Raw genomic sequence first — 25,334 nt, 5'->3', positions numbered from 1 at the left:
TCCCCGACGGCGGCGGCCACAACTAGGAGGAGGGCACTCACTCGTTCCTTCCGTGTTAACCAAGCAGGATTCCTGGCAGGGAGTCTTCCGGTGGGCTTCTGGGGGGACATCCCAGGGTCCTCTCTCCCCGCCGTGGTCTGCTGAGCCTGGCTGCACCCTCTGCACCTGCGGATGTGACCACTGTCTAGAGACAGGAGTAGTTTCTTAATCCTGTGGTGGCGCATGCATCTGATGGTGACGGTGAACCCTGAGAGTGGCCCTCCGGGGCCGGCGTGGCCCTGAGTACGGGGACACTCTGCATTCCTTGACCTCTGGACTTAATGGGGGGTGTGCGTCAGGGCCACACACTCAGGATCCCTTCAGATCTGCCCTCCAGCCTGCAGCTGTTACCATCTCTCCCCACCTGGTTTGAAGCCATTAAGGGGTACAAATCTTCAAGGTCAAGGAGATATTGACAAGGACAGATAGTCAAATGCTCTCAAGATGCACAGGGAGCCACTAGACTTTGTCAGCCGAATGGGTGAACCAGCCAGAGCAGGTGTCGGCCGAGCGTGGAGCAGGTGTCTGGGTGGCCGCAGCTCTCCCGCCCTCCTCCTGCCCTCGGGTTTACTGAAGCATGAGTGACCCAGCATGGTGTCCACTGCCATCATGTTCAAACCTAGCCCCTCTGAACACAGCTGGGTGGGGATCACTGACCCTTCGATGCTGCCCAGCACCGGGAAGAGAGGAGGCATCGCTTCTGCCCTGCCCACCCCATCAGCTGCCCTGCAGAAGGGCCCACGGGGCGCAGGCTGCACGGGCATTCATTTTAGAGAACTGGGGTTGAGGAGGGGACAGGTAGAAAGGCTGAGGGACCAGGGAGGAGGGTGACAGACCCTGGATCTGGGCCACTGAGCCCAGGGTACGGCTCAGAAGGGACCCAGGTCTGAGCACCTGGGGTCAATGCAACCTGGGCTGGGGCTCCTTGACCTCAGAGGTCTGCGGAGGTCCAAAGCCTGGAGCCCAGGAAACAAAGCCAAGGTCAGAGAGACCTGCGAATCGGAGTGGAGCAGGCCGGGGCCGCGGGGCGAAGCAGGTGCTCTCCAGGTGGAGGTGCTCCAGTGGGCAGAGGGCGGGGATCTCAAGCCAGGGCCATGGGCAAGGCCATTACTTCAGTGGCTCTGTGCCAGGCACCCCGCTGGATGCCCCATGCCGCAGCCTCGCGGTCAGCAGATGTGGCTCCTGCTGTTTGCAGGGAGATCACTCAGCAACGTCACAGAGCAAGTGGTGACAGAGTGGGAGGAAGCCAACTCTGGCTCTCCAGCTCTGTGCCCTCCCCATGGTCAGGACCAGAGGCCGCTGCAGCCCTTACTGACCAGGGCTCCCAACCTGACCCCCTACTAAAGCACTGGTTTTCTTCACAGGTGACATTAGAACTGAGACATGACCCCTGGGGAGGCATGTGGCAGAGGGACAGGCTTTGCCAGTGCCACCAGCCGGCTGCTGGGAGCAGCGAGTGGCCCTGAGGTGAGAAGGTGGATGCTTCCCAGTTCTACCACAGAGCAGGGACGGAGGCGGGAGGGCTGGGTTGGTGAGCGCCGACCCGGGGAGGCAGACGCAGGAAGGCACAGGACCGGGTGGTCTAGTGGCCAGATGCTGAACTCAGAGTCTGTGGTCGCCAGTAACGTTCCACTCTGTTCCTGGCTGCCATGCTGAGCGCACGAGAGCAGGCAGCAGGTGGGGGAGCTCCTGGCGGCAGCTGAGCCGGGGGCAGGAGGCTTGGGGACGCTGGCAGTGCAGGCTGCCCTGGGGACAGGCCCTGGCAGCATCTTGCTAGCACACAGAGGTGCCTGTCTTCAGTGAGTAGAGGTGGCCACTCGGACACACACATAGACGGGGAGAGCCACAGGCTCCAGGGTGGAGCAGAGAGGTGGCAAGGTTTCCAGGATGCCTGAAGGTGGCCACCTACGCCAGGTCCTATGTGGAGGGACACAGATGCCCCTGACCTGCTCCTGTGTGTGCGTATGCCACACCTGAACGGCCGAGGTGCATGGAGGAGGAGAGTGCCCGTGGGGCCAGAGGACATTCTGGGCAGTGGGCAGGCAGATGGCCCTGGTGTGCTGCTGCCTGGCTCTGGACCCTGAGGCGGGGCCCAGAAGTCCTCTGCTGGGGGGGGGGGGAGCAGCCTGAAGGCGCTCTGAGCCAGCTCTGCTCAGAGTCCCTTATCTCCTTCAAACACTCAGGTGCTGGCTTTTGTCCCTGTGTCCTCTGCTCTGAGGCTCTGGCGTCAGAGTGAGGGCCAGCAGGAGAGCGGTGAGCCTCAGGCCTGCAGAACTGGCTTCAGATGCTGGGCTGCACAGGAGCCCCGCGAGTCTGCCTGCAGAGAGGAGCCCTGCAGCTGTGTGAGGATTCAGGAGGGACGGCACCTGAGTGGCACTGTGCTCCGCCTGGCCCAGCCCCTCCGTCTGCCCTAGGAGCACCTCTCTTCTGCAGGTCCTGCTGTGTGGGGCAGAAAGAGCCCCGGCCTTGGGGTCAGAAGACCCAGGTCTGCAGTCGGGACTGCCACTCAGCCACTTGACTGTCACTGAGGCTGTGGGGGCTCAGGCTGCAAGCTGTGTGGTGCCGGACAGTGCCTTCCCTCAGAGCCACCGTGTGGGCCACCCAAGAAGCAGGTACAAGGAAAGGTTTCCTGCATGGAGACTGCCCCAGGCTTCACCAAGTGGCACCAGCTCCAGCCAAGCCTTCCCCACCCCTTGACCCCTGAAGGGCTTCCTGGTTTCTGGAGGGCTCTGGGCTGAGCGGGTACCAGCAGGCAGGTGGACCCTGGCCAGCCTGGGGCTGGGTTGTGCGGGGCAGTGCACCCCAGGGCACAACCCTGAAGGACTTCCCACTGCGGCAGAGTGCAGCCACGCCCCGCTCCCCGCGGGCTGTGTGATCTGCCTGACTCCCCGCCTTCCTCTGCACCTTCCCGCCCCCAGCTTCCCTGACCACTGGCCGGAAACACCAGAGTCTGCCTCGGGGCTGTGGCACACGGTGTGTGGACAGTGCCCTGCCCACGTGCACATGGCTGCCTGTGTCACCTGTGGGTCTAAGTGTACCACTTCTCGGGGACACCTTCCCTGATCCTGGACGTCCATCCCCTCACCCGCCGACTTTCCTACGGAGCCCTCTGTTTCCCCGGTCCACACAGCTCGCCGCCATTTGTGATCACACACCTGTGAGTCTGCTCAGGGTCGAGCGGCCCTCTTCACGCAGCCGGGACCCCTTAGCCCTGATCACTGCAGCCCAAGCCCTTGCCCAGGTGGTGCACGAAGGTCACGGGGCGGGAACGGACGGACGTCTGTGGGACGGAGGGGCAACAAGAGGCCAGAGGACGGAGGCCAGCGGGAAAGCCACGGTGCCAGTGCGGTGGGGTGGGCAAGGGACAGCAGGACTTGGTGGACCACAGAGTGGGTCCAGGAGAAAGACCCAGAGCGGCGCCTGAACTCGGGGCTTCAGAGGAGCAGCCACAGCTTCAGGAAAGGGCCGACGTGGTCTTATGGAGTCCAGTGTGTCCAGCTGTCCAGACAGTACTGAGGCTGGGGAAAGGGCCGTGAAGAAGAAGAGGGCCCCAAGGAGGGCCCTGGGGTTGCCCATGTCCATGTGGGGGGTGGCTGCCCTCCAGGTGTCAAGGGGCGTGCTATCCCTTGCTCTCAGCAGGGAGCTCTCTTAGCGCCTCTCCCTCTGTGTTCAGGGGCGTGGGCTCTGGCTGTCCCTGAGCCTCCCTGAGCCTTTGCAAGTTGAACAGTGAGGCAGGAAGCCGATGACCGCCCCCTGCAGAGGAGCACAGGCCGGTCAGGAACACCAGGCCCCTCTGCCCATGCGCCCTGACCTCACACCCTGACCTGACGGCGCTTACATGAAAGACCTTGTGAAAACGGGGAACGAGAATCCCTGCCACACACGCCATTCTTCAGAGGACTATGAGTGACCGCTCTCCATTGTCCAGGCCACCGTGACCGTCTGTCCATGTGTCGTGGCCCTGCCCAGCCCTGGACAGGCAGAGCAGTGGCTCACCACTGACACGGTGCCCCTGCTCACCAGGACTGGGCTGAAAAGTGTGTGGGCAGCGGGTGGGCATGAGCCAAAGGAGAAGCCACTTCTCGGGGGACAGCATCGCAGGAGTCACCCAAGGTATCAGTTCCACCCGACTATGGTCACGTCTGACCACCAAAGGGAATGCAGCTCAGCTGAGATCAGCAGCAAAGAAAGCCACGTCAAACACAGGGCCCACATGACGCCACGTCAGACCCAGGGCCCACGTGACACCATGTTGGACAGAGGGCACACGTGACACCAGCTCAGACCCAGGGCCCACGTGACGCCACGTCAGACCCAGGGCCCACGTGACGCCAGCTCAGACACAGGGCCCACGTGACCCATGTCAGACACAGGGCCCACGTGACGCCACGTCGGACACAGGGCCCACGTCACGCCATGTCGGACATGTGGGGGGTGGCTGCCCTCCAGGTGTCAAGGGGCGTGCTATCCCTTGCTCTCAGCAGGGCTCACGTGACACCACGTCAGACACAGGGCCCATGTCACACCAGCTCAGACACAGGGCCCACGTGACACCACGTCAGACACAGGGCCCACGTGACACCACGTCAGACACAGGGCCCACGTCACACCAGCTCAGACACAGGGCCCACGTGACACCACGTCAGACACAGGGCCCACGTCACACCAGCTCAGACACAGGGCCCACGTGACACCACGTCAGACACAGGGCCCACGTGACACCAGCTCAGACACAGGGCCCACGTGACACCACGTCAGACACAGGGCCCACGTCACAACACGTCAAACACAGGGCCCACGTCACACCACGTCGGACACAGGGCCCATGTCACACCACGTGGGACACAGGGCTCACGTGACACCAGCTCAGACACAGGGCCCACATGACACCAGCTCAGACAGAGGGCCCACGTCACACCACGTCAGACACAGGGCCCATGTGACGCCAGCTCAGAGATTTCTTGACCAAGTGCAGGTGCTGTCCTGGTGCAGGGACGAGACCCATAAGGCGGACTCCCTGCCCCGAGGGAGGACCCAGACTTAGATCTAGACTTAGATGTTTGGAGACTGAGATGCCCTCTTGGGCAGCAGCACAGCTCCAGCCAGCTGGGAAGAGCAGGACGGTGGTGACAGTGACAGCCAACGTTTACTGGAGGCCTGCTCTGCACAGGTGTCCTCCATGTCACGCCACACACACTGAGGGACATCACAGTGACCCTATGAGGTCAGCGCTGATGTTGTCCCTGCGTTAAGGAGAGGTTTGGGAGGTGAAGGAGCGGCCTAGGGTAGCACAGGGCAGGACCCCCGCCAGCTGGCTCCTGAGCCGACCCTGACATGCAGAGCGAGCGGCAGTGGAGCCTGGGAGAGGGGCCTCCGGGTGGGTGTCAGTGGGAGGGAAGACGTGGTTTCCATGCCTCTTGAACATCAAGCTGGGCCCAGAGAGAGGGAAGAGCCGGCCCGGGGAGCTGGTGGCCCTGACAGCCCTGTGGCTGGCCGGCTGGGTGGTGCAAGGAGGTGGATCTCATCATGAATCACCACCTCCCAGTGCCACGAGACGCTTCACCAGCACGTATGATGGAATGAACAGAGGAACCCTCACCAGACACTGACCTGGTGCACTTCACAGAACGCCCCACGGAGGGGACAGCGTGGCCTCCACTCTGTAGGCCAGGACGCCCAGGCTCAGGAAGATAAGTGGCTTTCCCCAGGTCCAGCAGTTGGCGAGCGAGTGGACAGGGCTTGAGCCCGCGTCCACACTGTTATTCCTCTACCACACCCCTGCTTCCCTCTGAGGCAAGGCAGCCGGGGACCTGGTCCACCTGGGCCAGTCATCAGTGCTCAAAGAAAAGAAAAAAGAAAAAAAAGAGCGAGCACCTTATGTATCAAAAGTCTATTTTTGCAAAGAATTTTCCAGAACTTGGCTGTCAGGGAGAAGATCTCCCTGATCTGCCTTTAATAACACTTGGTAAACAGGAGCCAGAAATAATTATCTAATGAGCTACATTAATGCTAATTATCTGTGCCGATGGAGCTGAGCACTGATACGCAGAGTAAGAAAGCTGGAGAGCCCCTGGGAGGGCGGCCCCCGGGCGGCCGGCCCCATGTGCAGCCTGGAATCCCGCTGACCCTGCCCACCAGGGGCTTTCCCAGGGGCCCTGGCTCTAGGCCTGAGTGCTCTGAACGCCCCTCCTCCCACCGCTGCCCTGCCCTGCCTCTTCTGCCCTGGAGACCCTCACCTCGAATCCCACTCTGGCTCTGACTGTCTCTGCCGCCATCTCCAATCCTCTAGCTTTCTGGAGCAGTCACGCAGGATGCACACCCTGAGCTGCGAGCCACCCTTGCCCACCCAGTGCTCCGCCCCTGCCCTTCGGACCCCAGGGCAGGCTCCCGGGGTGAGCTCTGTAATGCTCCCCAGATTTTAGTTCAAACAGATTCTCTCTTGCGACAAAGGAAGGAAAATGTGACCCCATCCTTTCCACAGCATGGTTTAGGTGAAAAGGTCATCGTCCCTAGACAAGCTCACTGGACAGGAGACAGTAGAACTCTCCCCGAGGAGGTCAGGCTGGAATGCACTAAACCTGGCCTGTCTGAGCCCACCCCACACTCTCAATCTGCTTGTAACTCCAGTGACAGTTCAGGATGTGTCGGGGGACAATTCAACACACGCAGACAGCACACCTCCAAGGAGTCTTGCAGAGAACCCCCAGAACGGAAAAGATTTATAGGTTACGTAAATAAGCACCCTTTAATTATCCCTGCTTTGTTTCTTTAAACATCAGATGCATCTGTCTAAATCTCTCTCTAGGCCCTTCTGTGAGTCGACGTATGTATCCACGTCCACGTGTGTATGTATGTACGTCTCTGCCATCTAGCTCTGCTTTCTCCAACAGGGGGGCATGTCCGTTTGTGAGAAGGGTCTCGGAACAGGTATTGGGCGGCAGGTGGTGGGATGCCATGGCTGGTTATGCCTTAATTCCAGGTAGAAACGGAGACCACAAACTGCAGGAAAGATGCAGATGAGCTTCAATCCTCTTAAATTCTCTTCAATTTCAAGCAGCTGTTCAGTCCTCCCCATTCCCACTGCTCCCACGAAGGTGCACGGAGCCAAAAGGTCTCTTCTGGGCCAAAGGCAGCACAAGGACTGAACACGCTGGCCCTGGAAGACCCAGAGCTCCTGGACCCCAACTCGAAGGCCTGATTTTACACGCAGTCTTTCCCTCGATGCCCACTTGCAAAGGTTCCGAGAGTGAACCTGTGCCAAATTAACAGAGCACAAACTCACGAGAGAAAGTGTGTCGGAGCAATTCTTGGTAGAGTGAGAGTCCTGATCAGCAGTAGCTTCTCAGGGCCGTGAATGGCAGACAAGAGGGTCACAGGGCATCGCTCTTTATTATGTTAAAGAACGCAGCGAATTAGCAGGCGCAGATGGGGCACTGGAGGTAAGGCAGGCATTGACATTTTAGGAAAGATCTGAATTGTTCCTCAATATGTCCTGCCTGGCTGGGATGACCCAGGACAGGGCTGCCGGGGGAGGGGACCCGCGGTCCACAATCAATCACTGGACACGGAGGAGCCAAGGGCCCAGGGGACAGGGAGGGGAGCCGAGCAGTGAATGAGCACACCGTGTGTGCAGTGTGCGGAGCTGAGTCCACACCTCACGGAGCCAGAGGCCCAGCTGATCTAGAGGTGGAGAGCTCTCACCCTGGAGCAGAAGCTGGCAGGGGCCAGCCCTAGGGAAGTGCCACATCCAGAGCCACGGGGGAAGGGCGGCCAGCAAGGGCAGGACCAGGGGAGCGAGCCCCAACGGAGAGGGAGACCTGAGGTGGGGACAGAAGCAGAAGGCCACCCTGCCGTGGGACAGGCTCACAGTGAGGCTGCGCCCTGTGCTCCCTGTAGGAATGGGTCTCCAGTGGGAAGTGTGCAGGCGAGGCTGACCCCTGCCCTCTGCCACGGTGCAGAGTGGCATGGTGGGCCTTGTCCAATCCCGTGCCTGGGGACCCGTCCTCGGCCCCCCTGCAGCGCACTGGCTTCAGTCTGCCCTCTCCCTGGAAGACGGACAGTGTGGGAGTGCCCTCCAGTCACGCGACAGATGTGCCTTCGGTTTTCTGCGGGGAACATTCTGACATTGTAGGCGCGAGGCTCCTAGGACTTGGGACAGGCACACATGCTGAGGGAGCCCTGAGAGGGGCAGAGGAGGTGGGCACCATGGAGGGCAGAGGCTGCCCTCCCTGCGTGGCAGCAGTCGCAGCACCAGTTACGCAGGCCGTGGAGCACAGAGTGAGGAGCCATTCCGCACCCCTCAAGCCCGGAGACCTCCGCCCACGTTATGTGATGCCACACAGAGGGAGGCGCGGCTTCCACCTTGTTCAGCTCATGATGGTGCCACCCCGCCAAGGTCCCTGTGGGAGGTGCACTTTGGATGGGCGGTGAGCTCCTCCTGGGCCTTTGAAGGGCAGGGCGATGCCCTTGCGATGCTGGCAGTGGCTCCGCGGGGTGAGTGGCCACCTGGTGTCGGCTGCGGGGTGCGCTACCTGGTGTCAACTAGGCAGATGCGCTACTGCGTCCTGGGCCCGGATGTTTCCAGCCTGAGGGTGCAACAGCCTAAGGGGCTGAGGTGACTTGTCCAGGGGACTGAGTCGCGGGTGGCTGCTGGCAGGTCTCTGCACACAGGACACTCCTGCTTCACTGTGAAGCGAGGGAGCTGAGTGGAGGCGCTCAGGACAGCCCACCACGGGGGCCCAGGAGGCCCGTCCTGGCACATTTCTCCACTCCTGCAGGGCCTGCCCATGCTGTGTGGGGAACGCACTCAGGAAAGGCACCCAGGTACCCTCCACGCAGCAGCCCCTCCTGCCATCCCAGCCCCTCCAGTACGGGAGGCAGAGCGGTCAGCTGCAGGAAAGCGTGGGTACCAGAGAACAAGCAGGTGCCGAGACCGAGGGCAGAGTGCAGCCTGGACAAGGGGAAGGTGGTGGCAGGTGGAGAGCTGGTGCCCAGGGGCCAGGGCAGCTGTGGCACAGCAGACGGAGGGTGCACAACCAGGCACCCGGCTGTGACAGGCCTGTGCGGCCCAAGTCCAGGAGGGCCAGAGGCATTCCTCATAGCTGCCCAGTGCCGGGGCACAGGCTTGCTGGAGCCTCTGGGGAGGGGAGACTGGGACTGCGAGGAGCCAGCAGCCAGCACATTGCCAGGTACTGCCCTGGCGAGTGCCACTCCCCTGCCTCTGCCCTGGCCCTGAGAGACCACAGGGACCCAGACCTCCCAGGGTCCTCTCCCCAGCCAAGATGGGAAAAGATGCCTTAGACCACCACTCAGGAGTCACTGTATGCCGTTACTCCTTCTGCCCCTCAGGGTGCACAGCTTCTCTGCCAAGGGAGGGTCAGAGTCCTGACAGAACCCGGGGTGCAGGCTTCTCTGCGTGGCTCCCTTCAGCGTTGCCTAGCCCCAGCCTCCTCTGGCTCCTCGGGCCACCAGCAGTGCACCCTGTGGCACGGTCACTGCTTCCGGGGTGGGCAGGCAGGAAGCGGTGCTGGAGCCCACTGCTGGGCTGCACCTCGGCAGCATCGCTTGAGAGAAAAGGCATGAGTGCCTCCCAGTTCCACGGCCTGGGCCACAGGGGAAGATGAAGGGCACCGTCCAGTGGGAGGAAGACGCGCGCGGCTCGTCTTGCCGCCCGACTTCAGAGACGCGCAGCTGTGCGGGACCAGCAGCCCAAGCTGGGGCCTCGCGGTACCCAGGGACAGCAGAGTCAGGCCAGAGACCGATCCCAGCTCTCTTCCTTCTGAAGACGGCTCTTCATCTTCTCTGGATGCCAGGACTCCAGGCTGGTTCCCCCGGCAACCAGCTGGCTTCCGTGTCAGAGGTCAGGATGATGAGAGGCAGGCGTGCAGGGAGGAAGGCCGGGCCAGGAGAGGAGGCGGAGGGCCTGGGAGAGCAGGGAGGACACTGAGCAGGACTTCTGGGTAGTCCAGGGCTGGCGCAGAAATCCCTACCTGCTCTGAGGCGAGAAACAGGCGTGAAGAGCTGAGGGACGCACCCTGGTCACTCGAGGCTGCAGGACCAGGAGTCAGACCCAGGAGGTGCTGGGCAGCTCAGAGAGGTCGTGCACTGACAGCTGTCTTCTCAGAAAAGACAGATGGACACACGGGGTTGTGGGCTGGCCAGCCGTGAGCAGGCTGAGCACTGCCCCACCAGCCAGTCCCCAACAGAGGCTCCCAGGCAGCAGTAGGGACCCCAGGACCAAGGGAGAGCTGAAATCCAAAGGTGCCTTCCCCTGACCAGCAGAGCTGCTGGGAGGAGAGCAGCAGAGGCTCCCTGGACACTGGCAGCCTGAGTCTCCCAGAGACCGACAGGACGATGGCACGGAGGTCACTCGGAAGAGCGTCTGCGTTCAGCCTGGCCCTCCGTCCACAGCGTCTCTCTGCGTGGGGCTCCTGGGCTCTCCGGCAGCTCAGCGTGGGTGGGTGCTGCCTTTGACATTTCTGCCTTCAGCTTCCCGCGAGCAGGGTTGGTGGTCTCTGGGTCTGCCACTGGTCCCCTCCACGTAGTTCCTGACTCCTCTCCTGAGTCCCAGAGGCCCCCTGGGAGGGCGTGCTTCCCTCGATGCGTGCCCTACAAATGGGCTCAGGGGTCAAGACGCCTCAAGGGCTGCTGCTGAGCAAATGTAAGGACGCAGGAGTCACGGTGAGGGACCACGTGGACCACCACCTCGAGGCCACACCCGCGGCTCTGCGTGAGGACAGGCTGATGGGCCTCTGTGGAAGGGACCTCTTCACACCCCAGACCCGGCCTTCCCTCTCCCCTGGGCCTGGCAGCCATGAGGCCCTGTCCAAGGCCCAGCACCTGCTACTTTCTGCACCAGGGAGAGCCCCAACCAGTGAGTTAGTAACAGGAGCTTCCTCCACACTGAGGGTAGGGACAGGGCGGCAGGGTTACACTGGGGACCTGGTTCTCGGCACTCAGCCGGCGGCCTCTGTCTGAGCTTGGCCCCAGGTTGAGAGGCCTGATGTGCAGGATCTCATCAGGCCTGGAAAGTCTGAAGTCTCCGCTGTCTGGAGCGGCCTGCTGGAGGCCGGAACAGCTGGTGCAGCAGTGACACTGGCCTTCACGCAGGGCCCCTGCTGTGCCCGTGGTCTGTTCTGGAGGCGTAATAAGCCTCTTGCTCTATCTACAAGTAACTGGGCGTCACTTCTTTTTGGCTGCCTGACATGTTAGAAATGTCAAACTCCCAAGGTCAAAGAATGTGTCCTCATAACAGAGAGCCATGGAGCGGTGATGGGACCGCAGGCCTTCTGCACAGGGCTTGGAGGGCAGCACTGAACGTGGGCCACCAAAGCTCACAGCACGATGGCTGGCACACAGCACACACCTGTCCACCTCCAGGTAACAGCACAGCGAGCCCTGGGGCAGGGCTGTGCTGTCACCTGCGACTTTATGACCGGCTGGCTTGACCCCCATCCAGGTCATGCGATTTTGCCTGAGAGAATACACATTAAGTTCAGCAAGCTGGGTGATGCAGGCTCTCAGAGGCTTTATTAGCACCAGGAGACATTCTGATTCTGCTGCTCGGTCTGCAGAGGCGGCCGGGCTCTGCTGCCTGTCTAACTCTCATACCTCCATGGCGCTCGGTTCTCGTTCAGCTTAGTCATCCCCACTGTTAAAACAGATGTGCTACGGTTGGGGTTCCGGGCCATTTATCACCTTTCTATTATCACCGGGCTCACAACCCCAGTCCCTGGATAGACAGACACCAAGCAGACGGAGGCTGAGGGAACACAAATCCGGAGCCGAGGCAGGGCCTGCTCTGTGCGCCGATCCCGCGTCCCAGCGTTCTAGGCAGGCGCTCAGGTCAATGGCCTGCACCACGCAGGGGAGAAGGCCCAGAGCTAGGAGGCCCTTCCTAGGACCTGCCTCTCCTCTGCAGGCCCTCGCTGGGGGCGGCCTGGCAAAGAGCTCTTAGCGCCCAGGCCTCCTGGGGTGTGAACTCCTGGCTCATCCTCCCCCCAGCGGCCCCGTCCCCACCACCCGCGGGTGGCTCCACCAGGCCGGCATTGTCCCTGCTCCTCAACCCAAGAGTGGAGGGGACACAGCAGCACGGCCCTGCACCACTGATCCCCCAGCGTGGCACGCCCCACCTGAGCTGAGCACTCACAGCCGCACACCTTACAGGTGCGTCAGCACCGTGTTTTACAGATACGGAGGCCCAGAGAGGTCAGCAATTTATCAGTCGTATCACTGAGTCCAGAGCTGGACTACAGACACAAGCCATTAGATCCTGATGACTGGATTCCCAGGAAATCCACTTAAAGTGCAGCATTAAACTGGCTAGAGGGATGAGAGAGTTTACAATTTTATTTCCTACTTTAAAAAATAAAATTTCAGAAACACAGTGAATTAGGTTGAGCTACACCCTGTCTGAGGGTCACTCAGCCTGAAGATGGTCTCAGCCCCCAGCCCTGCACAGCCTACCCTGATTGAGCCAGCTGTGGGATCTGGGGGACAGACAAGCAGGTGGCACCTCACCATGGTGTCTGGGCCAGGCCTGCTGTCCTGGGCCGGGTCCCAGCACGGGCCCTGTCTCACGGCCTCCCAAGGACCTGCTGGGAGTCAGTGCATTGTAGTGACAGGCGCGGTCTGCAGGGGTCAAGTGGCTGGAGTCCCTTCACTGCTGCCTGCAGCTCTGTTCGGACCTCTGCCCAGCCCTGGGCTCCTCACGTGTGGAAGGGGCTCTCGGCTACTCCACAGAGCCGCGAGGATGAGTGACCGCAGAAGCACACGTGGACGCCTCACCAATGCAGCCCTGAAGTACACGAGGGAATCTATTTTCTTCTGCGTCTCTGCCCTCCAGAGACACCTGAGTTTTCACGTGTACTAAATACATGATGCCCATGTCCCTGGGATGACATGTGGCAGCAGAAATCCAGGAGTCCTGCTGCCCGCAGCTGGCAGAAGGACCGCACAGTGCGGAGGCTCCTCCAAGGCACTGGCCTGTCTCCTGCCGGGGGCCTTCCGACACCCTTGCCCAGCCCTGGACGGCAAGTGCACGGTCACTCCTGCACAGAGCACTGTGCACAGGCACCAGGAGGCAGGAGCTGTGAGAGGTGGCACAGCAGCAAAACCACAGGCCGTGGGTGGGGGCCGCAGGCTGGAGTAGGCCACAGAGGGTCCCACATGGGCCAGAGGGAGGCTGGCCTCCGAATCTCAGCCCTGACATGCCCACCACACCAGGGGCACAACCCGCGGGCACCTGTTAGGCACACGCATGGCCCACCAGATTCCGGCACGCCCACTTCCCACCGCTCAGCCAAGGCCCTCTGGTGTCGTGGGGTAGATGACAAGCACACTCTGTCACACAGGGAGCTCACACGTGGGCGTGACCTGAGGGGATGCTTGGACAACTCATGCAGAGCTCCTTAGAGGTCAGGAGATAGGGCGCCCCGGGGTCCACTTGTTAAGTGTCCAAGGTGGGCTGGAGGCCACTGGGGGTCTTTTTAATTTATTCATAAGATGGTTGGGATTTTTCAGAATTGATTTGGGTAGATCTGTCCACTTTTGAAAAAGACTGGCATTTAGAAAGCTCCGTGGGAATTCTGAACACTGCCCCCTCCCACGAGGACAGGCGCAGGGCACAGTCAAGTCCTCTGCACTGATTTTCAAGGGGAAAAGAAATCATGCACTTCAAGCAGGAACGCTGGGCGACCGGGAAGGTTTCCAGGCAGGAGAGTTCCAACAGACCGGAAGGCACGCGGCTGACCGCACTGTGACAGTGGGGGAGGGGGGCAGAGGTGGCCTTGGCACCCTCCGTGCTGAGCTGGATGACGCTCAGGAGAGAGCTTGCTTAGCGCATCCACGGCCCTGGGTTCCATCACCAGCACTGAAAAAAATTCCCACCTTCCTATGCTGGTCACCTTGGAGGACACAACCAAGAGACTGTGGACTGACCGGGAGGGCCTAACAAAGTGGCCCTCCAAAGAAGATGACCAAGGGGCATCTAACAAGCTGTCCTTGTTAAAGAGATGACCAGGGGCACCTAACAAGGTGGCCCTCTAAAGGAGATGACCGGGGGGCCTAACAAGGTGGCCGTCTAAAAGAGATGATAGTACATACAGCTTAGATTATTTTTTTTCTAAAATCTCAGAAACCATGGTCACCACGGCCAACACCTTTCTTTCCCATGACAGGGGACGGAACCCAGGGCCTTCTGTGGGCTGGGCTAGCGCTCGGCCACCCAGCCCACCCCAGCGTCTCTGCCGAGCTGGACGACAGGTGACTCAGGTTCCCCAGGAGCTGCAGCCTCCCGGGGACGGTCCGGTCCTGTCGGACAAGCTCCCTCAGGATTATCACTGTGCACACAGAGGCAGTGACTGTGAAATCGTGGGGGCAGGTGAGGCACGAGGGGCGGGTCACAGGACGGCTTCTTAAAGTGGCAAGGCACAGGCTGCTCACTGGCTTGGCTTATCGAGTGCCGGGGACTGTTCAAGCTTGGGTCACATGGACGGTCTCCTGCCCCAGGAGCCGGGCTCCTGGTGGGGAGCAGACAAACCCACAGCAGTAGGGAGGGGTGCTTTCTAAGACAGAGAAGGGGGCACGCTGTTACTTCAGCCAAGTCAGGTGAGCTGAGGGAGAGCTCCACGCGGCGTCTGGGGGTCAGTGCCCTGCAGGCGTCCAAGACAGCAAGGTCCAAGGACCCGAGGTGGGACGCGTCACGCTTCTGAGTCTGCGTGGAGAAGATGGGCGGAGGTGAGCGAAGGAGGCAGACGCCACCGCCCAGGAGCCTCGTCGAAAGGCCATGAGCCTCTTCTGCGTGTCAGGCTCGTCCTAGTGTCTGGGGCGTGCAGAACCGTCATGGCCTCTGCCGTCTTGCAGCTTGTGGTCTAGCAGGGGAGGGGAGTCCAGGGCCCCGGGGCAAGGGTGGGCACCTGAGGCCGAGGGCCAGGAGGGCTTCTGTGGTGCAGTCCCCTGGAGGCCCGCTGTGCTCTGCACCAGCTCCTTGGACCTTCCTGAGTCTCGACTCCCTTCTGCAGGCCCGAGGCACAAAGGCTCTGAAGACACGAAGCCCCGGGGAGAGACGCTGCTTTCTCCCTCACCTGTGACCTCTGGGCTAGCACACAGGCGGGACCCGGGCTCCAGGCACCTCTGTCTACCCACCAGAGCAGGTCACTCAGTCTGTAAAGGTCCGAGCCCAGGTTGGCCTGGGGCCTGGTTGCCTCGCGCAGTGGCCACTCGAGGGGCTCAGGGGGGCCGCGGGAGGCACACCCTTGTGCCAGAGGGGCAGCACCCGTTGCTTCTGGGCTCCAGTCTCCTCCGACGGAACTGGAGATGGGACCCTGGTGCTGCTCCCAGGGGTCCTGCCCTGCTGTCCGCTGCAGGGGGGACAGCACTCCTGTCCTAACCTAACGAGGGGGATGCCACTCCTCACCACCCGCGTGGCCCGGTTCAGGGATGCACGTATCCGCAGCAGCAGGAGGTCCTCACCATGGAGAGTCTGCCCTCTGTGTAAAGAAGCAAGTGTCCAGCAGCAGAGTGGCCAGGTCACAGTTGAGACCCAAGGCCCCAACAGTGGAGGCAGAATGACACAGGCCCACATCCCCCACAGTCCCTCAGGAGAGGAGTGACGGGGCCCTCCAGGTCGACCTCAGCTGGCCGGGCCCTGCAGGTAGAAGGTGAGTGGTCTGGGGAAGATGGCTCTGAACACCTGACGTCACCGTGTACCCTGGGTCAGGGCCGCGGTGGCAGGGCTTCAGGGTATCTGAGAAGAGTGGATGGAGGCGGGGTCCAGTGGGGGCTGACCGAGTTCCAGGAGCGGCTGGCTGGACGCCTGGCCGAGTGCACAGCTCTGCTCTCCCAGCGGCTGGGCGAGGGCGCGCCCAGGGCAGAGGAGCCAGGCTAGACCCGGAGGGAGGTGGGCGGCAGTGCCTGAGGCCTCACGGCTCCCGGGAGGAAGCAGCCACAGGACCAGGGGGTCCCGGGGCAGGGAGCGGGGGGCCAGGAGCTGCTGAGGGGCTTCCTGCAGGGAGGGCAGTGGGACTCGGGTCCCCAGGCCTTCATGCTCTCGGGGTCCCATGTGCTGAGGATTTTTAAAAAGTGGAACCAAAGTAGCTTCTGCGGTGTAGCTGGAGCAAATCACACAGCGAATGCGAGAGCCCCCTCACGCTCTCCCGGGCGCTGTGCCCTGAGGACGAGGCGCAGACCTCGCTGCAGAGAACCGCGCTGGCTGTCCCCCGTGGGGTCGGAGCTGCGGCCGGCTCTCAACCCAGCCTCACTGGAAGGCCCGGCCTGCTGTCCACGTGTCGTCTTGGCTGTTTTCAGGCGACAGTGCCAGTCGAGTGCCAGGGATCTTGTGGCCCCAGGCCTCGAACATCCCCTGACCTTTAGAGGAGACGTTTTCATCAAATCCCATCCTCACTTTGTAGGAGGGTACCGAGCCCGGGGTGAAGTGACCGGCTTAACAGAGCTGGTGGCTGAGGGATACCCAGGCCTGAGTGTCTCTGCTTCTGGGCTCACAGGTCCCTTCCCCACTGCCCCGAGGGTCAGCACCCCTTTACGTGGTGCCACTGGGTCATCTCACAGAGAGGGTCCCCAGGCAGAGAGGAACTGCCTGACCTGGGCACTCACCTGGCTACCCTCACACGCTGGCTGCAGACTGGCCTGGAGGCCTGGAGGCACAGTGTCCCGAGCACTTGCTCCCAAGCCCGGCCAGCGTTCGCATTCACCTCCGATACTGGCCAAAGGACACGGTCACAGCTGTCTGTGGGAGCCCTCCACGGCTGCCGGGGCCTGGCGGGCTGGCGCCATCCGAAGGCACTAGTGCCTCCACTCTGGTGGCACCTGCCACAGACAGCAAACCCCGCACACCTGACGTTCACCTTCCTTTGAAACGACAAGATCCAGGGGACTCACTGAGAAGGGAGAAGCGCAGGCCTGTCCCTCCACGGGACACCGAAGGAGCCAACAGTGCCCGGAGGCCGTGTGAGAACCCATTAGACCACCGACGTCCTGCACCTGCCCAGGGGCACACAGGTGGGTGCAGCGCACGGCCCCCTCCCCCCACGGCCGCCGCGAGGGCTGCTTCCCCCGGCCACCAATGAGTGTCCCTTCTGAATCCCTCTTGTCCCACGCTTCTCTCTTGAAGAGACGGGAACGAACACTCAGCCAGGGACTAAACCAGGTCAGCATCCCAACATGAGTGGCCACGAGAACCGACGACGGAGTCCTGAGCGGCACTCGGACTCTCCGAGGCAGACGCTGGACATGTGTGAGGTCCCGTGTCCCCAGGGTGCCCACCAGCTCACACACAGCTTGCATTTCAAGGGTGATGTTTTCCAGCCGAGGATGCGAGAGAGAGCGGGAGAGGTGGCTCTCTGGGGGTTGGCCGGCTGCTCCCCTGCTGGGAACTCAGCCCGGCCCCTCTCAGCCCGGCTGCCCTCAGCTCAAAGACGACGAAATCCAGCGCTGACTTCCAGGCACTGCGTGTGGCACAGGGGTCACAGCCAACTAAGGCCATGTCTTGGCAGTTATCAGACCTCTGTCTGTGCCCGGTGCTGGGCTAGGAGCCTTCCACACGCCCTTTTTCCAACCTGGCATAGTCACAGGCCAGCAAGATAGCTCTCCCTTTATTCACGTAGCACCCACAGGTCAGAGAGGTCTAGTAACTGCTCCTAAGGCACACAGCAAGTCACTGGTGGAGCAGGGTTCCAGCATGCTGTGCCATCTTGGAGGTCCCACGCCTTGGGTCCCCCAGGGCTGCTGGCTGACTGTGCCTCGTCACTCATCTGGGCACCTGGCAGCTGCAGGGCCAGGCGTGGAGACCCCGTGCCTTCTGTGTGCGGCATATCAGCTGGAGGAGGGTATGTTGAAGCAGGAGATCATCTGCAGAGCAGAGGCCGGGGAGTGGACAGGTGCACCCCCGTGGGCCAGGACGACAGAGAGCAGCTGCTGCCCCCAGAGGCCCGGCCGCATCTGCAGACACCCTGCCTCCACACCTGCTTCCAGGCCCCCTCTCTCCACGTGGCAGAGCGCAGAGGGAGGAAGCGAGGACACAAGGTGACAGTGTGGTCCCTCCTGGGTGGCAGGGCTCCCAGTGCCCCGGGAAGCCACTCACCCCAGGGGGCCGCTCAGGGGAACTTTCTTTTGTGGCCGTGCTGGGCATCCAACTCTGGCCTCCCACGTGCCGGGCAGGCCCAGTCCCCCACAAGATCATCGCCCCAGGCCCACCCTGGGGTTCCCAGGTCTGGGCAGGAGCAAGAAAGCCCTGGGCCAGCGCCGGGGCTCAGGCCGGTCATCCCAGCAGCGCAGGAGGATGGAGAGTCAGAGCCAGCCTCAGCAACTTAGCGAGGTCCTGAGCAACTCAGAAAGACTCTGTCTCCAGATAAAATATTAAAAAAATAATAATAAAAGGGCTGGGGATGTGGCTCAGTGGTTAAGCACCCCTGGACTTAGTCTCTGGTTAAAAAAAGGCTGCCATGGCTAGAGATTTGAAAGTTGAGTTACCCTGCGACTGTTAAACGAGACATGACGCTCCTGCCTTGACAACACTTCTCATCTGGAAGGCCACCGTCCAATTCAGAATCCTGCAACTACGGAGCTCCGTGCTGGGCTCAAGTCAGAGCGGCCACAACACAGGGTGTAGATGCCGTAAGGTCCATGGGGAGAAGGCTCAGAAAAGAGCAGGTGGACACGAAGGGCCACATGCTTATGGTGGGACCTAGATGTCCACTGTCCACACCTCACCTTCAGTCACTCTGGGGCCTCTGAGGTTCATAAGGTGGTGGAGTCCACCCAGAAGGCAGCCCAGAGAGAGGGCCATGTGGGTGCCAGATGCTCAGAGCAGCTTGGGCAGGGGAGTCCAGGGTCCTGGCTACCACTGAGGAGTGGCCTGGCAGGAGGGACACGCGCATGTCTTCCTGGCCCTTCAGAGCCCACACTGTGGAGAGGGTGACAGGAGAGGCCAGCACAGGGCCTCTAAAGCATGGGATCTAGACAGGGTCGGAGAATGGCACTGAGGTTTGTGGATACCACTGGGCCAGGACCCACCAATGCCCACTCGGCGCCACGTGCTAATGCTCAGTGGTCCTGAGCAGCCTCTGCCTGTCGCTTACTGAGTTCCCACGACACCCTACCAGGCAGGTCCTGCCACTGCCTCACCCTACAGGCTGGAACCCGGGGGTGAGCTGCGGCCCCAGGTCCTAGAGGGCCGGCGTCTGGCTGCAGGCCTTGCTCCTGCTGACCACACCACACTCCCACCAGGCCCACTCCAGAGGCACAGGGCTTACATGGCAGCCGCAGAGAGCTCAGCCCTGCAGATAACCCCAGCCAGGCTCTGCTGAGTGCCTACTGTATACTCATGGCTGGCCTTCCCGAACGTTTCCACAACCTTCCTATCACAGACTCCTTTTGCCAGACTGTGGACTGATTCTCAGGTCTGTGGGGTGGATTTGCTGAAGCCCCGTTTTGGAAAGTGGGAAGTCGGTCAGGAGTGGCCCCAGCCAGGACAAGGAGGGATCCCCCCGGGGGCGGGGGGTGGGAGTCGCCTGCAGACGGTGGCCGATGCCACAGCTGACCACTGGGGAAGGCCCTGCCCAGGGCACAGACCTGCCTGATGCCACAGAGGAGCAGCGTGCCCAGCAGCCAGTGGTGGAAGCTGCCCTGGAGTTGGGGAGGGGACTGGCTGAAGAGAAGAGATGAGGGTGCCCGCCTCAGTCCTGCAGGCGCACCCACCACCCCGCCAGGGGGCAGGCCCAGCCAGGCACAGGGGTGGCACACACCCGGTGGCCCTGGGAAGCCACTCACCCCAGAGGTCCACAGGCTCCAAGCAGCCCACTCACAAATGGTAAGACCAGAGCAGAGGTGTGAGAGGTAGGGCCCCGGCGCCCCCCCATGGCCCCAGCCTCCACACGGTGTCAGGGATGTCCCCTTGCCTCTGAGTTGTGCTGTCTGTGAGATGGGGTGGAAGCAGCCACCCGACAGGATCCTGTGACAGTCAGATGTGACCAGGTGTGCAAGGCCTCTGCATACCAATGTCTTACAGAGTCCCTTCCCCTTCCCAGGCCACGGCCAGCCTGGGCTCCTCCCTCCGGGGGCTCAGGACCCCTGGAGTGAGCAGGCCGTCAGGGCCATCTGGTGCGGGGGAAAGCAGTTCAGGCTGAGGACTGAGGGACGCAGGCAGCAGAGGGGCTACACGGGACCAGGACCACTCTAAGGAAGGCCGGGACTGAACACGTCTAAAAGGAAGCCTTGGTGGCAGGGAGCAGAGGGCTGACCCCAACCTGGCAAGAGACAGCGCGGCTTGGCAGCAGGCTTTGGCTGCCGGGGGACAGACATTTCTGGCTGCCTCTGCCGGCTGCCGGCTTCGGGGCTCGACCTCCGCGTCAAGCCAGGATGGCCCCCACAGACCCCCGAGGCTGGCTGGGGCCTGGTGCAGCCGGCTCCACGGCTCGGCCACCATTCCCCAGCAGCTCTCCTCTTCCACGTCAGTCACCTCTGGCCAGGCCTCACCCCTTCTCTCCTGGACAATGGGGTGGCTCCTGATTCGCACCCCCAACCCCAACCTCCCTCTCTAATCCACCCTCCCCGGAGCCTTCAGGGTGACATCTCTGAAACGCACAACCGGCCGATTTAACACCCTTCCACAGCCCGACGCCCAGAGGAGGAAACCAAGCTCCGAGTCTGTGGGTCAGGCTTTCCCCTGGCACGCGTCGACGCCGACCTGAAGAAACTCGGATTTTAAGGAAAGGGTCTGTGGGCAGGACCCCGGGCTTGTCTCAGTGGGGAGAGAACCACGGGGCCGTCCTGGGAGGGCAGATCACGGGCAGCTCCCAGGACTTCTGGAGTGGGCCAGGTGCTGTGGTCCGTAATGAGGCGTCCCCCAAAAGATCCCGTGTGAGTCGATGCAGGAACCCACAGAGATGACGTTAGATGATGAGGCTGTCACCGGACGGGGGTTGGTCCACTGGGTGTTAACACGAGGGTGCGGCTGGAGCAGGTGGTCCCGGGGCCGTGCCTCCTGGGTTCATGTTTTGTTCCTGAGGAGTGGTGCTCGCTGTTTCCTGGCCGTCATGTCCTGAGCTGCTCTGCTCTGTCATGATGCTCTGCCCCACCTCCAGCCCTGAGCCCTGGGGTCGGCCAGCCACACAGTGAACCTCTGAAACTGTGAGCCAAAATAAACTTTTCCTCCTGTGATCTGGTTTTGCTTGGTATTTTGGTCACAGTGATGCAAAAGTTGACTAAATCACTGGGGGGCTTCTCTGTGGGGTGAGGAAGAGGCCCCCTGTGGCACAGAACTGCTGGTGTGCCCCCTGTCACAGGGGCAGCTGGACCTGCCCCAGCTCCAGCAGAAGTCCAGGGGGCACTGGGACTGGCCAGCCTGGGCCAGATGCCCTTCCCTCTGCACTGTGGTCCACGGGAGCAGGAGGGTTGAACCTAGTACAGACTGGGGAGGGGAGGGGCCTGGGAAAGGAGTCAAGGGTAGTGCTGAGCGACGGAGCCAAAGCCCGGCCTGTCCCTGAAGCTGCACTGCCCAGGCTGGACGAGGCCTCTCTCTGGGCCCTGAGCAGGCCTGTGTCTGTACCGTGGTTAGCACAGAAGAGCACTAAGCCACAGCAGAGACTGGCAGAACAACAAACACGCAGCACTCATGTACGCCAGCCTGTGTGGGCACCCGGCACGCGAATTCACGCGCTCCTTACACGGCAGAGACCGCCACCAGCCCCTGTTGGGCAGCGAGCTGCCTGAACCCAGAGCACCAACAGGGAGCAGAGCCACCTCCAAAACCCAGCAACACGGCGGGGTCTGCTCTCCAGAACCGACCCCGTGCAGCCTCGGTCCACCCCGCTGGGCTGAGAGTCCTCAAGGGCAGGGCCGGAGACAGCTAGCCTCACCCCCTAGGGCCTGAGTGAGTCTCCCGCCCAGGCTGGCTGGCAGAAGTGAGCACAGTTCTCCACGGGCAGCAGGAGGAGGCGGGAGAAAAGACCCCGGGGCCCCTGGGTTTTAGAGGCTGTGCGAGGAATGTGGGCAGAGAAGTCCAGCCCCAGACTGGCCGTCCTGGCAGACCTGGTGCAGGGGACCTGGCCAGCACCCGGCACCCACCGGGTCGCCACAGTGACATCTCTAACCCAGCCGTGCGTCCCATTCCACCTCGTCTCCACCTCAAGACTTGCCTGCAGTGGGAGAAGGGGCCCCACACTGTTCTCTCCAGGTGTAACTCGCTGGGGCCAGGCTGGGGAGCACAGGGTGGGCGACTTTCACACGAGCCGAGGTGTCCCCCAAGTCAGCCTCACTTCCGACAGGCAGGCTGGCCTCCGGCTCACGGCCTTTCCCTTGGTGAGCTTTCAGATGATGACTCAGTTTATCCAGCTACACAGTAAGGCTGACCCCACACCTGCCCCTGTGGAAGTTTCCAGCAAGACCTCTGCTGGTCCATGCTGGTCAAAGTGCCTCGCCACGGGTGGGGAGGGGTCAGAGAGGAAGACACCTCCCCACAGAGACAACTAAGCCCCCAGCAGAAGCGACTTTGCTGACCCAAATGCAGCAAGTCGGTCTTCCTTGGTCAAAGAGCCGGGGCAGACGGCAGTGCAGAGGGAAGGACGCACCCTCACAGCACCACAGCGCCATGCTGTGAAACCCAGCGGGCTCAGGAGAGCACAGAGGTGGCTGGGGCACTGAGGGGGAGGGCTGGACACCCAGAGGCCGCGTGGTGTGGCCCGCATCCTGGAACCTCCTACCTGCAGCCTGCAGGCTGCAGTGAGCAGGGGCAGAGCTGAGCGGACCGGCAGGAGCTGGGCAGCTGGGGGTCAGGAGCACACCCTCAAGTGCACAAGACCATCTTCAGGGCTTCGGGGGCCAGGTGGGGCTCAGGACAGGCTCAGGGTCCCTAGGAGGAGAATGAGAGCCGTCTAGAGGGCACCGAGTCCCACGTCACGGGGCTCAGGTAAGCTGGATGACCTCTTACTGGAGACCGCCAGGACCCTGGGAGGTTCTAGGGGAGGGGAAGCACCGTTAGGCCAGGGGCTCACTGCAGGCTGTGCTGAGGCCCTCCTGCAAGGGCAGATGTGGCCTGGAGAGTCCCCCACGCAGGAGAGCTCAGCGGCTGCAGGGCCGGGGCCTGAGCTGCAGTGACAGTGGTGCACGTGCCCTCCCCACTGCGTGGAGAAGGTTCTGCTTCTAGTGGGGCCCACAGGACGGGCACCGGGGCTCACCCTAGGGTGCCTCCACCTTAAACACCGTCAGCAGATGTCTGTACAGTACGCAGCACGCTCGTGGTAGCCGTCACTGCCCAACAGGACTTGTCACAGGGTGAGTGACCTGTTGGGTGACACCCTATCACTACAACCATGGCCATGAGGACCCAGCTGCTCACATAAACAAGCCAAGGGTCCCTGGCTCCTCTGATCTGTCGCTCAGTTCCAGCGCGCCCCTTCTCCCAGCACTCAGCGGGAAGGCGGTGGCACTCTGCGCTGGACTGACATTGCCTGAGCCCTGCCACCAACAGTGTGACCCTGGGCGAGCCGTTCAGTTCTATGCTGCTGCAGTTTCCCCCTCTGTAAAACGGGGGTAAGACACCACTTGCCTCTGTAGCGCGTGCTGAGGACTAAGTGAGGTGTCTGTGAGGGCGTGAGACAGCCGTGTGCCCAGCAAGGGGCGGGTGAGGGTCAGTCCTCAAGCCAGGGGCACTCCATACCTCCTGTCCTGCCTCCGCCACCTGGTGCGCCAGGGGAGGCGGCCTCTGCCCTGCAACAGGCGAGTCCCCCCACTGCGTTCTCCTGCCAACTCACTCGGCCAAGAAGACAAGCTGCTCCTCTCACAAAGTTCCAGACCCACTTGCCTCCACTTTTCCTGTGGAGGGACCACTATGAAAACGTGCTCATCCACTGTGTGAACAGTGGCCTGCCCCAGATCACTGCTCGACCAGTGCTCGCCACGAGTGGACGGCTGCTTCCCCACAGAGACCACACTGAGAGCCCACGGGCAGCCTGTCGGGCAGGGCAACCACCTCTGGGGCCAGCCTCAGGTCACAGTGGAGGGTGTGTTGGGGGCCCGGAGCGTCCAGCGAGGAGGGAGGTACAGGCTGTTCATTACCTGGCCTGTCCAGGGGATCGCTGGCCTGGGAGAGGCCCAGATGCTCTGAGATCTAGATCTCCCTAGAGGCTGCACCCCAGTGCTCTGTCGGCTTTGGGGTGACGCACAAGGGCTGAGCTTTGCACGCTGCGTGCCCTGACCCAGAGCTAACCGTAGGGTTAGCGTCACACTTGCCAACCATGTCCCTTAGAGGAACTTCTTAACAAAGGAACCTGCAATTGGCGTACTCCACCAGCAGGTGACAGCCTAACAAACCAAACTGCAGTGGGGACGGTCCTCACATTCTACAATGTGGACCATTTCAAAGACTCACTGAAGTACGCGGCATTTAAACACAGCGACCTGCAAAACCGAGAAACCCAGGGGTAAGATGTGACCTGATTGCTGGAGGCTAGAGGTGAATCCCAGCCCTGTCCAATGCCTGCTTCATCAGAACGGGTCCTGGCCCAGCAGTGGGCAGCAGGTGTGCCCTCCCAGCTGCTTCCTCTGGCCATGCTGGCCCTGGTGGTCTCTGCCACCCAGGAGCCCGGCAGGGCGCTTCGCTCCAGCTGGCCTCATCCTCCCCAGCTTCCACCTCCACCTCCACTTCACCAGCAGGTGACCCAGCCGCGTCGGAGCCTGACCTCCCTGACACCCACAGCTCTGCTGTCCCCAGGTTAGCAGAAAGGAGTCCCCTCCCCTCCCCTACAGGGTCATTCTCCAGGGGATGGTCTATCCCTCTGGGAAACACACAAGCCAGCCCAGGATTGTCCCACCCTAGGGGCCCTGGATGGGTGATGGAGTCACAGACTTCTATCACCCGCAGGACCTGGAAGGGCATTCAGTCCAAGCCCTCTGTGCAGTAAGAACGGCCAGGCAGGAGAGGTGGGTGCGCCTGGACAGGGCGTAGCACTGGCAGAGCAGCTGGTGAGTGGTGGGTGGGCGGGAGCCCTACAGCTTTTCCAAACCATTTCACAGTCCTGAAGGAGCACCCACTTGAGAAGTCAGAACACTAAAAACTAAAATACAAACCACCCCGACAAAACAGGGCACAGAGACTGACTGGCTGAGGAAGAGCGGAGCTGAACCATCTCCGCAGGTCAGGTCAGGTCACAGTCCCCTCACATCTGTGCTGGGGGTGTCACGAGGGGACCCACCGGAGGTCCTACTTTAGAAACTTGGGACACATCCCTTGTGCCCCTTAGTCACCAGTACTACCGGCCACCGTGACTTGCTCTGAATTCGTC

At 61.8% G+C, this 25,334-nt stretch overlaps 1 protein-coding gene and 1 long non-coding RNA gene across 3 annotated transcripts in view; one reads left to right on the top strand and one right to left on the bottom strand.

Moving 5' to 3' along the window:
- LOC308651449 overlaps positions 1–3,833 on the top strand; it is a 103,227-nt gene extending 99,394 nt beyond the window's left edge. The window contains exons 3-4 of the long non-coding RNA XR_014022555.1: positions 1,404–1,506; positions 2,223–3,833. This is a non-coding gene — a long non-coding RNA (uncharacterized lncRNA). The remainder of the gene's footprint in view (positions 1–1,403; positions 1,507–2,222) is intronic.
- Positions 1–25,334, bottom strand: part of FAM78B (family with sequence similarity 78 member B) — a 73,659-nt gene that overhangs the window by 20,004 nt on the left and 28,321 nt on the right. The window lies entirely within an intron of this gene.

This window comes from Spermophilus citellus (genome assembly GCF_964194105.1).
Source record: "Spermophilus citellus genome assembly, chromosome: 6".
Lineage (NCBI taxonomy): Eukaryota > Metazoa > Chordata > Mammalia > Rodentia > Sciuridae > Spermophilus > Spermophilus citellus.
This window is presented reverse-complemented; position numbering and strand designations above follow the sequence as displayed.